The following is a 12,097-nucleotide window of genomic DNA, read 5'->3' on the forward strand; positions in this document are numbered from 1 at the left end:
CACAACCTCCTCAGAGGCTTCTGGGGTGACCCTGAATGCTGGCCAAGCCCGGTGCAGGCAGGCTTGATTCCTTCCACTCCCCGCCACCCCATACCCAAGAGGCAAACACTTGCTGGATCAGGGGGGAGGAGGGGCTCTAACTTACGTAAAGGTACCATGAGTTAAAATGGGGTCCTGAATGTCTGTAGGCACCCCAAGTTGTGTAGAATTACAGATACTTTGGAGTGTAGGGCCCGGATCCAGGATGACCTTGATAGACTGGAGAAATGATTTGCAATCAGTCAGATGAGTTTCAACAAGGACGAATGAAAACTTCTGTGCTTGGAACAGGCTACCTAGAGAAACTGTGTAATTTCCATCCTTGAAAGGTTTAAATAGCAGACTAGACAGACACTTGGCTGGGATGATTTAGTCAGAGATGATGTAGCCTTGAGCAGGGGCCTGGACTAAATGACTATATCTTCTTTTTATCAGTTAAATGTGTTTGTATAAGAAGAAAAATATTAATGTATTGCAGGGGTGTCAGATTATCTGACCCCACAGGCTAGGTGAATGGTGCAGGCTCAGTATATACATGGGCTGGCTGATTGGTGCAAGGCCTGTCCTCCAGACTGGATCATGCTGATGAACCCCTCCTGCTTTCTGCATCAATCATACGCAGTACAGTCTGGCAAGTTCAGGACATATGATGCACATGCTGCATGTGCAGAGCTTATCTAGGATGTGCACTGCATACATGCGGCATGCAGACCAGACCAGCTGGAGAAGGTGCCATATGTGGTGCTGGTACCAAATTGGCTGGAGCAGGCACTGTCTGCTCAGACAGATGTGACAATGTTTGCCCTATCTGACCCCAGAAAGTGGTCTACATCTATGACCAAACACTAGTTTACAGACTTCTTTAAAAGGACCCAATCCTGTGACAATCTGAACCCTTATTGCATGGAGCACCTTCATTAATTTCTGTCTGTGCATGCTGGAAGCAGGACTCAGCTGACCAGTCTAGCTCTGCAAACTGTACTATTTTCAAAATAGGAGGTGGGAAAGGCAGTGGAGGGAGCTTATTCTGCAGTTTGCCTATCCAGCGCTGGAGAGTGGGGCAGGTGTATTGGAGTGGGTGGATTGGAGATGGCTTCAATCCACCCAACTCCCCACTACAGCATTTTTGAGGAACCCCCAGAATGAGCACCCTCCTCTGCCTTCTCCCCTCTCCCACCCAGACAGCACCACAGCTGCAAGGACTGGGTTGAGCTAGGGGAGAGACACTGTAGAAACACAGCCTCTCTCCTTGGATCAGCTTCAAATTGAAGACAACCCTCCACCCTCCCAACCCAACAGCTAATGTTTGTTAGCTCAGGAGGATTGGTTTGACTCAGGGCACTTTCTGTGAAGCACTAAGAGTTAGACCAAGTTGTTGCATTTCTTTCTATGCCCTAAATGCAGCAAACATGGCAGGGGCAGGTGCCCTGTCTAGCACTGGCCCTGGAGTGACTGGAGAAGGCACTATGTATAGCAAAAGTCTTGGATCTTGTTCGTAGGGCTGGTCTGGCATATTTCATGTCCAACACGTGGGTCAACTCTGAGACCTAGGAGCAGCATTTAGGGCCAGATGATGGGAGTCCAAGGGCTGCCCTGATTTTTGACATCCCTGATGTATTTCAATGCATTTCAAATGATAGTGGAAAATATTCTTCAGAGTGAGGGATGGATTTTTTTTTCTTTTTTCCTACAGATAGGGCCATCTTGCCTTAAAAAAAACCTGGTATAGCCAGTGTGGGCAGTTCCTAGAGTTTGAGGGCCTGGAATATTTCAGGAAATATGCACTGTATCCTATGGTTTTATCAAGGCCCCTTGGGCTTAAATTACTTGGTTATTTTTATGGATGAAGAATTACTAGGTCACAGATTACCTACTTTATACAAATTGTACATACATTGCTGTAAGAGAAATGCTTGCTATATGGCTGTATCCTAAGGGCTCTGACATGAAAGAAGATATTTGGCCATGGGGTTTGTTGGAAAATAGTTTTTATTTCTTATTTCCCCCTAATGGTACAGTGGCTGAAGGGAGACTGTGAGGTAATTTTGCATAGAACTGTTGAGTTGGGCTGTGAAAAAATGTTTGTCCATATAAATCAAACCTTAAACTGCATTAGTGTAGTAAGTAGCATGAATATTTTCTCTTACAAATCATTCTTATCCCAGGGATATAACCCAGTACAATATTTACTTTTAATTTAATACCCTTATATAATGCTGCCTGATTAATCTTACTTTTATAGAGGGTACTTTTACCACTTGTACAATTCCCCAGCTCTACAAAGATTCATGTATGCAGGAATTATCACCAAGAACTTATATTTACCTCTCTCCTTATAAACCAGTAACAAATAAAAATGGAAGGTGAGCCAGGGAATTTGTGTGACTATTTGAAAAGGGAAGATGATGATGCCTTACTCTAGAGTCAGACCCCAGCAGGTAGATTTCTGGATATGTTTATATTTTGCATTATAGTGTAAACTGTGCTGCTGGCAATGCTTCTGTCCAATTAATATTTTATAATGGATTTTGGAATAAAATCCCATCATTAAACATTCCAAAAATAGAGTTGGGGGCAAATTGCAACTTGAAATCGGACTGCACCAGTTTACTTAAACACTGTGAAAACATGGTAAGACTTGTTTGTTAATGCTATGGGGGACAGAAGGGTTATAGAACCTCTTTTATTGTTACTGCCTCATTTTCTTTTCAAAAGCCTACTTGGCCTAGCATAAACAACACCTATTATTACTCAATAATAGCCACTAAACTAGGAGTTCCCAAGGCAGAATTACCACTAAGAAAATTTCTTCAAAAAATCCTAGGTATTATTATTAGTAATCATTCCCCATGTCCACATTGTTTCTTTTCATGACTTGTGCTAAGAAAAAAATAAACCCAAAGGCCACTGAAGCCAACAGAAGGGCACCGGTTGACTAAAATGGCCATAGGACAGAACCTTTAACTAGCAGCTCTTTTTGTGCAACCTGTAGAGCACCTGCCATTCTTTGAGTATTATTCAATGGATAAAGAGATAATGTAAGATTATTTCAAAGCTAGGCTTTGGTCAATTCAAAACATTTATGAATCCTGGGTGAACACTGGGTTCCAATTAAAACCCAGAGTTTGGGGTCTTCAATTAAAACCTAAATAAGGCATATTCTAAAATAAAAATCAGTCTTGTAATGAAAGTGTTATATAGCTACATTCTGGAAGGACCATACTCAACGTAATTTTGATCCTTTCAGTATAACTATACACCCCATCCTTTTTTGTCATTTCTAAAAATATAGGGCACAGATCAATGTTATACTATTAAGGAGATAAGGTATCTTATCAGAGTTAGAAACTATTTAAATCAACTAGCCTTTATCTCTACCATTAATTCCTGTCTTAATTAATGATCTGCTAAAAATACTACATAGACCCTTTATGGTAATGATGTTAATCTGTATTTAAGTGTCTTTCTATAAAGCAAGACATGCATTCATTTCTTGCTGCAGGGATAGGAAAAGCATACAAATGAATGCTCTATCTCTTCACATGGGTGACATTACATATCTGTGTTACTCAAATTAAGAAAATATGAGACTGGAAATGAGTAAAATCCTAGTATATTATAGTATATCATACTTTATTCTGAATGTATGAGTTGCCTCAAACAACTTACAGTCTAAGAGACAGATCTTTAGCTGTGGTAACCTTGGCACAGCTTCATTCAAGTCAATGAAGTTTTCAGCTTTGTGGATTTACATCAACCCTAGTCTAGCCCAGAAATGAAAAGAGAATAATCTGGAAGTTTAGGTTTCTGTAATATTAACACTGTTAAATTAAAATCAATTTGCACAAGCATTTTCAAACACAATTGTTTAGAAGTGTAAAGATGGATGAGTAGAAGGAGGTAGCTTGTCATATCAGAGAGGGACAACAAGAAAGAGCCATTAAAATGACTGGGGGAAAAGGACTTGGAAATTGAGGGTTTAAGAAAATATTTCAAATGCTACAAAGTGATTTAGGAGAGACAATTTTTAAATTTATTTGTATAGGTATTTAGACTCCTAAAGATGCAAATAGGCTCCTAAAGGGATTTTCAAAAGCACTTAAAAAGAGGAGATAGGCACTTTTGAAGTAAATTTTGCAATTACCCCTTTATATTAAAGCAGTGCACCTATGCTAGGGGTAGTGGAGTGGATATGCCATCTTTGCTACATGAAGGAGAAAACATAAGCCACCTATTTTAACCTAAAGTAATATTTTCAACTTTCTGGAATTGAAAAATTGTATTTTGTAATAGTGGTCCATGTTAAGTCAAGGACTATGGTAAGCCCTGGAATATAGCTATAGGTGAATTCCCCAAATAAGAATTAATTAATAAAAATGCATCTGATTGCAAATTCATGAACAGAAAAAGGACAAATCAATTATTCACTGCAAATAGTTTATGACAAACTCATTTGTTACTATGACAGTTTTCTATTTGTACAAGTGCTTTATCAATGCCAAATAGCATTGCCAAATAACGTCAAGGAAGTATCATGACCGTCAAGTTTCACTACATCATATACATCCCTAATGAACTTTCCTCTAATCAGGCAATTTCTTCAACTGTGGCTTTTTTAATGGCATATATTTTATTTACAGCAGGAAAACTCTTCAAATTGCAGATTTTGGGAAACACATGCACTAGCACAGTAGTGTAACTAAGGGTGGGTGAGAGCAGCATCCACCCCAGGAAGCAATTTAGGATGGTACCAGATTAGCCTGCCAACCCCGTGGAGTCCTGGAACCATTGCCATGCCAGAAACAAACAGTTCCCAGCTGCTGTTGCTTTAAGAGCAGCAGAACCAGGGCAGGCAGAGCACACAGCGTAGCAGCTCAGCTGGAACTATTTAAAAGCTCCCAGATGGATATGGTGGTGCCCCTCCCCCCCATACTACTACCCCCATGCCTGCTCCCAAAACCTATGCCCTGCACTTCCTCCCGCTCACTCGGAAACTGTATGCCCTGGGCCCCTCTCCCCACCCCCACCTCCGCCACTCCCAGAATCATGTCTCTCCCCCTTCTTTCCCAGCAAGTTTTGCCCCAAATTCAAACCCAGCTTGATAAGCCAGTTCACTAGGGTATAAAATATAGGACAATATTTAGAAAGAGAAAGACAACATAACAGTAAAAGCCAGGGAGCCAAAAGATTGGGGCAAGATTGAGTCTTAAATCAATCAGCTTGACCTGGAAATGTGATTAACGTAAATAAGTAGCAGCAGAGAATGTCTTCTAGATTTGAAATATTCTTTTATTGTTGCTCTTTTTATTCTACCACTGACCTGGCAATATTTATAAACCACTGACCTGGAGGGACTTCTATGGAGTAACGAGACCATTGCATATCCATTCATTCCTTGATATCACCATTAATATTTTCAACAAAGCCATGTTGCTGTGATTTGTAATTTTTAATCACTCCCTTTGTCAAAATCATTTGAATAGACAGTGCAGGGCTGGATTCATGAGGGTGCCGTGATGCAGTTATACTACCTTTGAATCCTGCTGCACCTAAACTTTGAAGCCAATAGCCTTGGGAGGGACAGCAGCATTTCTTTTCAGGCAGTGCTGATGGAATCAATTGATTTCATGACTCATTATAATATAACTGATTCCTGTTAGTCTCAGGTGCTAATGACCCACTTTCCATTGTAATGGTCTTGTTCCATTAATTAAGTTAGCTTTTCTTCTGCTGTTTGTGTGTCTATTAGTCATTTCTGGTAATATCTCTCTTCCCTTTCACATTCCTATCTTTAATTCTAGCTAAAAAGCTTAACTCAGGTGTGGTAACATTAGTGCAGGTGAACATCAGCTCAAGAGTGGAAATGATAGATAGTGAAGCATGGGATACACCACCAAGATGCTCAAGGAGCTAGTTTCGATATTACAAATCTGAATAAGAAACGTACATTTAAATACAATGACTACAGGACTAATAATCTTTTGATTTAATATATAATCTAGCAAACTAGTGCACATTCCAATAAAGTTATATTCATTTTTGCTTTGATCTTAAACTGAATAATATGGCCCCTGGCATACTAGTGAAGCTTCTAATTTATTTTTACCTGGAGAAAAGTGTGTCGTGTTATATGTGATGTTGCACCACACCATCTGCACCCCCTTTTTCAAAATTTTAGATCCACCCATATCTATAAGTACAGAAAAAAGTTATGTGGCAGAGGGCTTCTTAAAAAAAACAAACATTGTAGGATTTTTCAGCACTTTCAGCAAAGATCCCGAAGAGTGAAAAGGCATAGAAATCTCATTCTACAAGATCAGGATTGGTGCAACTGTATGAGGAAATGTGTTCTCCAAGTGCCCCTATTATGCCTTCCCTCTGAACACTTCCAAGTGAAGCATATTTCATAGTGAAACTAGACTGCTCAGTACTAAATTAATACCTGGCCCTGTATTTATAAAAGTGGGCTGATCCTGCTTGCATGTAGTTGACAGAGGTTTTGACACAGACAAAAGGAGAAGCAGAATCAGGCAAACCATGCTCAGCTTTTCTTTGCTACTGCTGCAGTTGGAGGATTGAACACAAGTTAACTAGAAAACAACCTTCCCAGGGTGTTCCTTTTGTGCCATCCTTAATGCAGGTACATAAGCAGGAAGCAAATGGAGTGCAGGTACCATGGTGTATTGAACTCTACCAGAATCAGCGTTTTCTATCTGAAAAGTGAACAAATTAACAGACTTAAAAAAATAAGTTAGCTTTGGGTTTTGTTTTAGTTGGTAGTGGTGGTGGGTTTTTTGTTTGTTTGTTTTTAACTTTACAATAAGGATTACAAATATAGAATAAGAAATCCAAAATTTAGAAATTGAACAAGTATCCTGTGTCCTTTAAAGGGCATAAAGGGTGTTCATAGAAGTGCTCCGGGAGGTGGGAGAGGGGGCACTTTAGCACTTTAATTAGCACAGTTCTGAGAGCCATGCTAATTAAAAGTGCCTCGAGCATCATATGTATCAAAGTCCCCATACTGAAAAATGGAAGCAGGGTGCTTTGAACTAAAGCTTGTTGAACAAGGTTTAATTTAAACTATCCTGCCACCATTTTTCAGCACATGTTCCAGCAAACTTGGTTAATCAAGTCTGCTCTGATGTGCTGTAAGTACAGAGCATTGGAGCAGCCTCCCTGCACGTATATAGGAGCCCAAAGGGTTTGCACTAGTAGACTAAAAATCTACCCTTATTTACTCTAGTAACACTACTAGAGTAGGTCATGTACCTGGAGTCAGACTTGTAACTTGTAGCAAACTCAATGATATATTAATTTATTTTCTTTTTTCTCCAGGCACAAGTTCTCTCTCATTTTACAGAAAAACATTTCCATTCTCTGTCTCCAGATACTTATCTTAAATAGCCATTATTTGTGCCACTTGCACTAAATTTTAGTTCTCATGGCACTGCCCTGAATTTAGAAAACTAATTCCTATTGATGCCAGTTGAAATAAAGATCCCCTATCAGATACATGAGACTGGAAACATCCAGGATATTAGATACTAGATGGAAATAGTATATCATTACAGTCCAGAAATGAGAACAAATGACAAAAATTTAATTATTCTCAACAATCAAATCACTGTTTTTTCCCCACTAAAGAAACATATGGACTTGTTCAATATGAAAGTATCTCAGTATCTTATATTTATGACAGACAAGGTTCTTTGGGTAAGTCCAGTAACTTTTATTAGACTCATTTAAATAGCTGGAAAAATTCTTCTTAGCAAGCTTTGTATTTTTATTTATTTATTTATTATTGTTTTTATTTGTGTTGTTTTATTTATTATTTATTATTATCATTTTTATGATAATCTCAATATTGGCTTGTTATTTATCCATCAATTTTTAGTTCCAAAATCAAACAATGATCAAATAATATCCTATCCATATAAATATAGAAAGACTTTAGGTGACTTGTGGAAACTATAACAAAGAATTGCAAGTTAATCTCTCATCCTTTTATCTCCAGATGTGACACAGCACATACTTTATCACACAGCACCATCTGTAGTGAAAACATAAGAAGTACAACAGGGCTTCACCAAAAATTAAACCACATGATTTTTCTTGAATACACTACTTGGTTGGGACTGTAATTTGTTAATTGCAATCAGCTTAATTTGTTTCATCATATATATATACACTAGTTAGTTTTTAAGGTACAAATCTAGCCTGCCTTCAAATTCTACTGGCAGTTTCTTGTAGTTTGCCACCTCTGACAGGTAGTGTCCCCTGAAACAGTCTTACAGTTGTGAGCAGCCCAAAAATTTCAGACAAGTTAAACTACATCCCACTGGGGTGCACAGGAATGCACCTGGACTAGCTTTATGTATCAGTGTCATAGGACATGACATTTAGAGGTTTCATGATTAATTCATTTAATCCAAGATGTGGATAATGGTGATGTGACCCACAGGGGAGAAGTAAAGCCATCATTTAGGTAAGCACTAGAGCTAAGAAGAAAGTGAGGCCCCGTGATATTGCAGAGTTATCAGAGACTTGTTCCTCAAATGACATTTGAAAAAACATGAGCAAATGCCAAGAGAGATGAGGGAAAACAATTTGCTAACCAGTGAATTTAAACAAGAATGGTGTTTATATAGTCATACCTTTTGTGCTACACACTAACACTTTTTCCAGGGAATACTTGAACCACAAGATTGCAGTTGGACAATTCCCATAAGCCATTACCTGGGGATGATATAGTGCAATGTTAAGGTGTCTTACCACAACTCTTTTTCCTAAAATAGATACATGAGATTGGCCTAAGAAGCAACAAGTGTAACTGAAAGTGGAGCAGATTATGAACCCAGGCTCCCCTCGCATCAGTGATAAGGTGCCATAGGATCTAATTCATGATTCCACAATTGCATCTCCAGCCATGCATGTGGGGCATGGCAGGAAGTATGATTGTATGGATTGCACATTAGAACCCATTGTGCCTCTCCTGCATATGTAGAAGGGTTCTTAGTGTAGTGATGCCTAAGAAAAATGATAATGTTTTTGGAATGCAGGGGGTACATTCTTTAAAATTCCAAGATACATAAATAAAAGGACTTTAAACAAACTACTTAATGTCAAGGACTGGATAAATGACCTTACAGTCATTACATTTCATCACAGAGAGCCCAATAGATATCAATGGAAGAAGTTTTTAATCAATTATTATGCTTTATTTATGTCAAAACTGAGATTATTTCAAAGCAATGCTTAGATCACAGGTGTTGCCATAGATTCATAAATAGATTTAATAGATTTCATAGACATTAGGGCTGGAAAGGACGTTGGGAGATCATCGAGTCCAGTCCCCTGCCCCAGGGACAGGAAGTCAACAGGGATCATGGGATCCCAGCAAGATAAACATCCAGATGTCTTCTGAAGGCGTCCAGAGTAGGTGCTTGAACCACCTCCGGCGGCAATCTATTCCAAACCTTGGGGGCTCAGACAGTAAAGAAGTTCTTCCTTATGTCCAGCCTGAAACGGTCATGGAGGCGTTTGTGACCGTTGGACCTTGTCATCCCTTGGGGCTGGAAGGGACCTCAGACATCATCAGGTCCAGCCCACCTGCTCAAGGCAGGAAAGATTGCTGAGGTCAGATGACCCCAGCAAGGTGTGCATCCAGTCATCTTTTCAAGATCCCTATTCCAGACTCTGGACACATGAACCATAAAGAAGTTTGTCCTAATGCCTAATCTGAAGCAATCTTCTATCAGTTTATGACCATTATTCCTACTCTTCCCCTGGGCACCTTGGTGAACAGGTGTTCTCCTAGCCCCTTATGTTCGACCCTTATATACTTAAAGGCTGCCACCAAGTCCCATCTGAGTCTTCTCTCCTCCAGGCTGAAACAGTCCCAAGTCCCTCAGCCTTTCCTCATATGGTCTGTTCTCCAGACCTCTAATCATTTGTGTGGCCCTCCTTTGGATTCTTTCCAGCTTCTCCACATCCCTCTTGAACTGCAGTGTCCAAAACTGGACGCAGTACTCCGGCTAAGGCCTTACCAATGCTGAGTAGAGCAGGAGGATGACATCCGTGATCTTGCTTGTAATGCATCGGTTGATGTATGCCAGAGTGTTGTTTGCTTTGCCACCTATAGCATCGCACTGGTGGCTCCGCTCCATCCTCTATATAAGCCTATCCAGGTCAGCCTGTATCCTCAACCTGTCTTCCAGTGTGACCACATTTCTCCATAACTTGATGTCATTTACAAACTTTGTCACTATAATTCCCACACCCATGTCCAAATTGCCATGATGTTTTTCTGTTTTTCTGGCAGAACAGGGAATTAGTGATGGTGTGTTCATATCCCACTCCTTTGGTCAAGAGAAGGATGCCACTGGAGTCAACTTTTCCCACTCCTTGCTTGCCAATAGTTCCATTCCAGAGGTTTGAGTCCCTTCCAACTCTGGCGTTCATTGAAATCACTGAGCAGAATAAGTCTATCTTCGTCCAGAATGACAGAAAGGACTTGGTCAGGGTTGGCATAGAATTCCTCCTTGGTTTCACTAGCAGCAACAAGAGTCGCAGCATATGCACTGACAGTGGTGTCATCTGAGTTTGAGACACGATTTCAGTGGGGTGAGCAGAGTGGATCCTAAAGAGAGATGCTCAGTTACAGTTACAGCTGCTGAATCACACTCCTGCCTCATCCAAATCCTAGGCAACCTTCTTGTAACTGCCGCCTTCACGCTAGTTAGTAACTACAAGTTTCTAGGCTTCATAATCCTGCTCCCATCATCACTAGCTGGTTGTCAAAGGGCTTGAATAATGTGCAAAAGCGGTTTTCACTGAAGACACCTGTGCATGATTGCTTTTGTCATGGAGAAGTTTCTGCACATCAGCTTCCACATGCTTCTTGACAGACCTGGGTCTTGATCCAATGGCAAGGAAGCCAAGATAATTGGAGATCTTGTTCCACTAAAGCCTTCATTTGCCTTCACAGCCATTGAGATTCTGACATGTTCTTCTATCACCTCTACTGTTGAGGATGTGTAGACCCATGGCGGGGTGCTGGACAGGCTTATTATAGTGGCAACCTGTACTCACCGTGTCACAGCACCATCAGAGGATATATGTGGCTTTTCAGGAGGAAAAGCATTGACATCTGCTGTCCCCACTACATCCTGGTGGTGCTGCACTGCTTGGTTCATGACTCCTATTCACTGGAGTTACCTCTGATTATTTCAGTTAACCTTCCCTGGCACAGCTCTGCCACCAGAATCTGTTTTCTATCCTGACCTCTAAGGCCATTTTTTCCCCCAAAGTGCAATCTTCCAAACTATAAATATGAACAATTCCCTAGTTCCTCAATATATGATCTTACATTTAGCTGCATTGACATGCATTTTTTCAAGTGAGTCCATTGTGTCATGCTATCTAGACTGCTCTCACCTGACACTATCGTCACTCCACAATTTTTTGTGTTGTCTAAAAATTGTCAGGTTTTATATTTTGTTCCCAAACATTGATAAAGATATTGAATAGCATTGGACCAAGAACGTATTTCTTCAGGACCCAATCTGAAACACTCCCACACCTCAGTTTAAAAAAAAATGGTAGTATAAAAAAATATATTGAAATATTGTCTGACAGTAAGTCAAATGTCTTTCAGAAATCTAGGTATATTATGTTGATCCCTTGGTAAATCAAACTTGTAATCCTATAAAAAAATCAGGTTCATTCGATATTATGTATTTTCTATAAAACAGTGATTACTCTTCCGGTTCGCCTGCTCTGCTTTAATTTTTTATTGTTACATCCTACAATCAGCCTTTCCATGGAGAGTGAACAGATGTTCACATTAAAGTAAATAAATAACAATCATGAACAAGATATTGCAGCCACATTTATAAATGATTTTTCCTAACAGCTTACCTCTACCAAAAGCAAACAAGGATGTAGGTACAAGTCACAGTTTATGATGAATAGGAACATCTGAGGTACTGTGTATAATGTTAGTTGAACCACAGACTACTACAGAATGGAAGAAATTGATTTTTCCTTAACGCCCCCA

This window comes from Gavialis gangeticus, unplaced genomic scaffold, assembly GCF_001723915.1.
Source record: "Gavialis gangeticus isolate Ggan-Ray unplaced genomic scaffold, GavGan_comp1, whole genome shotgun sequence".
NCBI lineage: Eukaryota > Metazoa > Chordata > Crocodylia > Gavialidae > Gavialis > Gavialis gangeticus.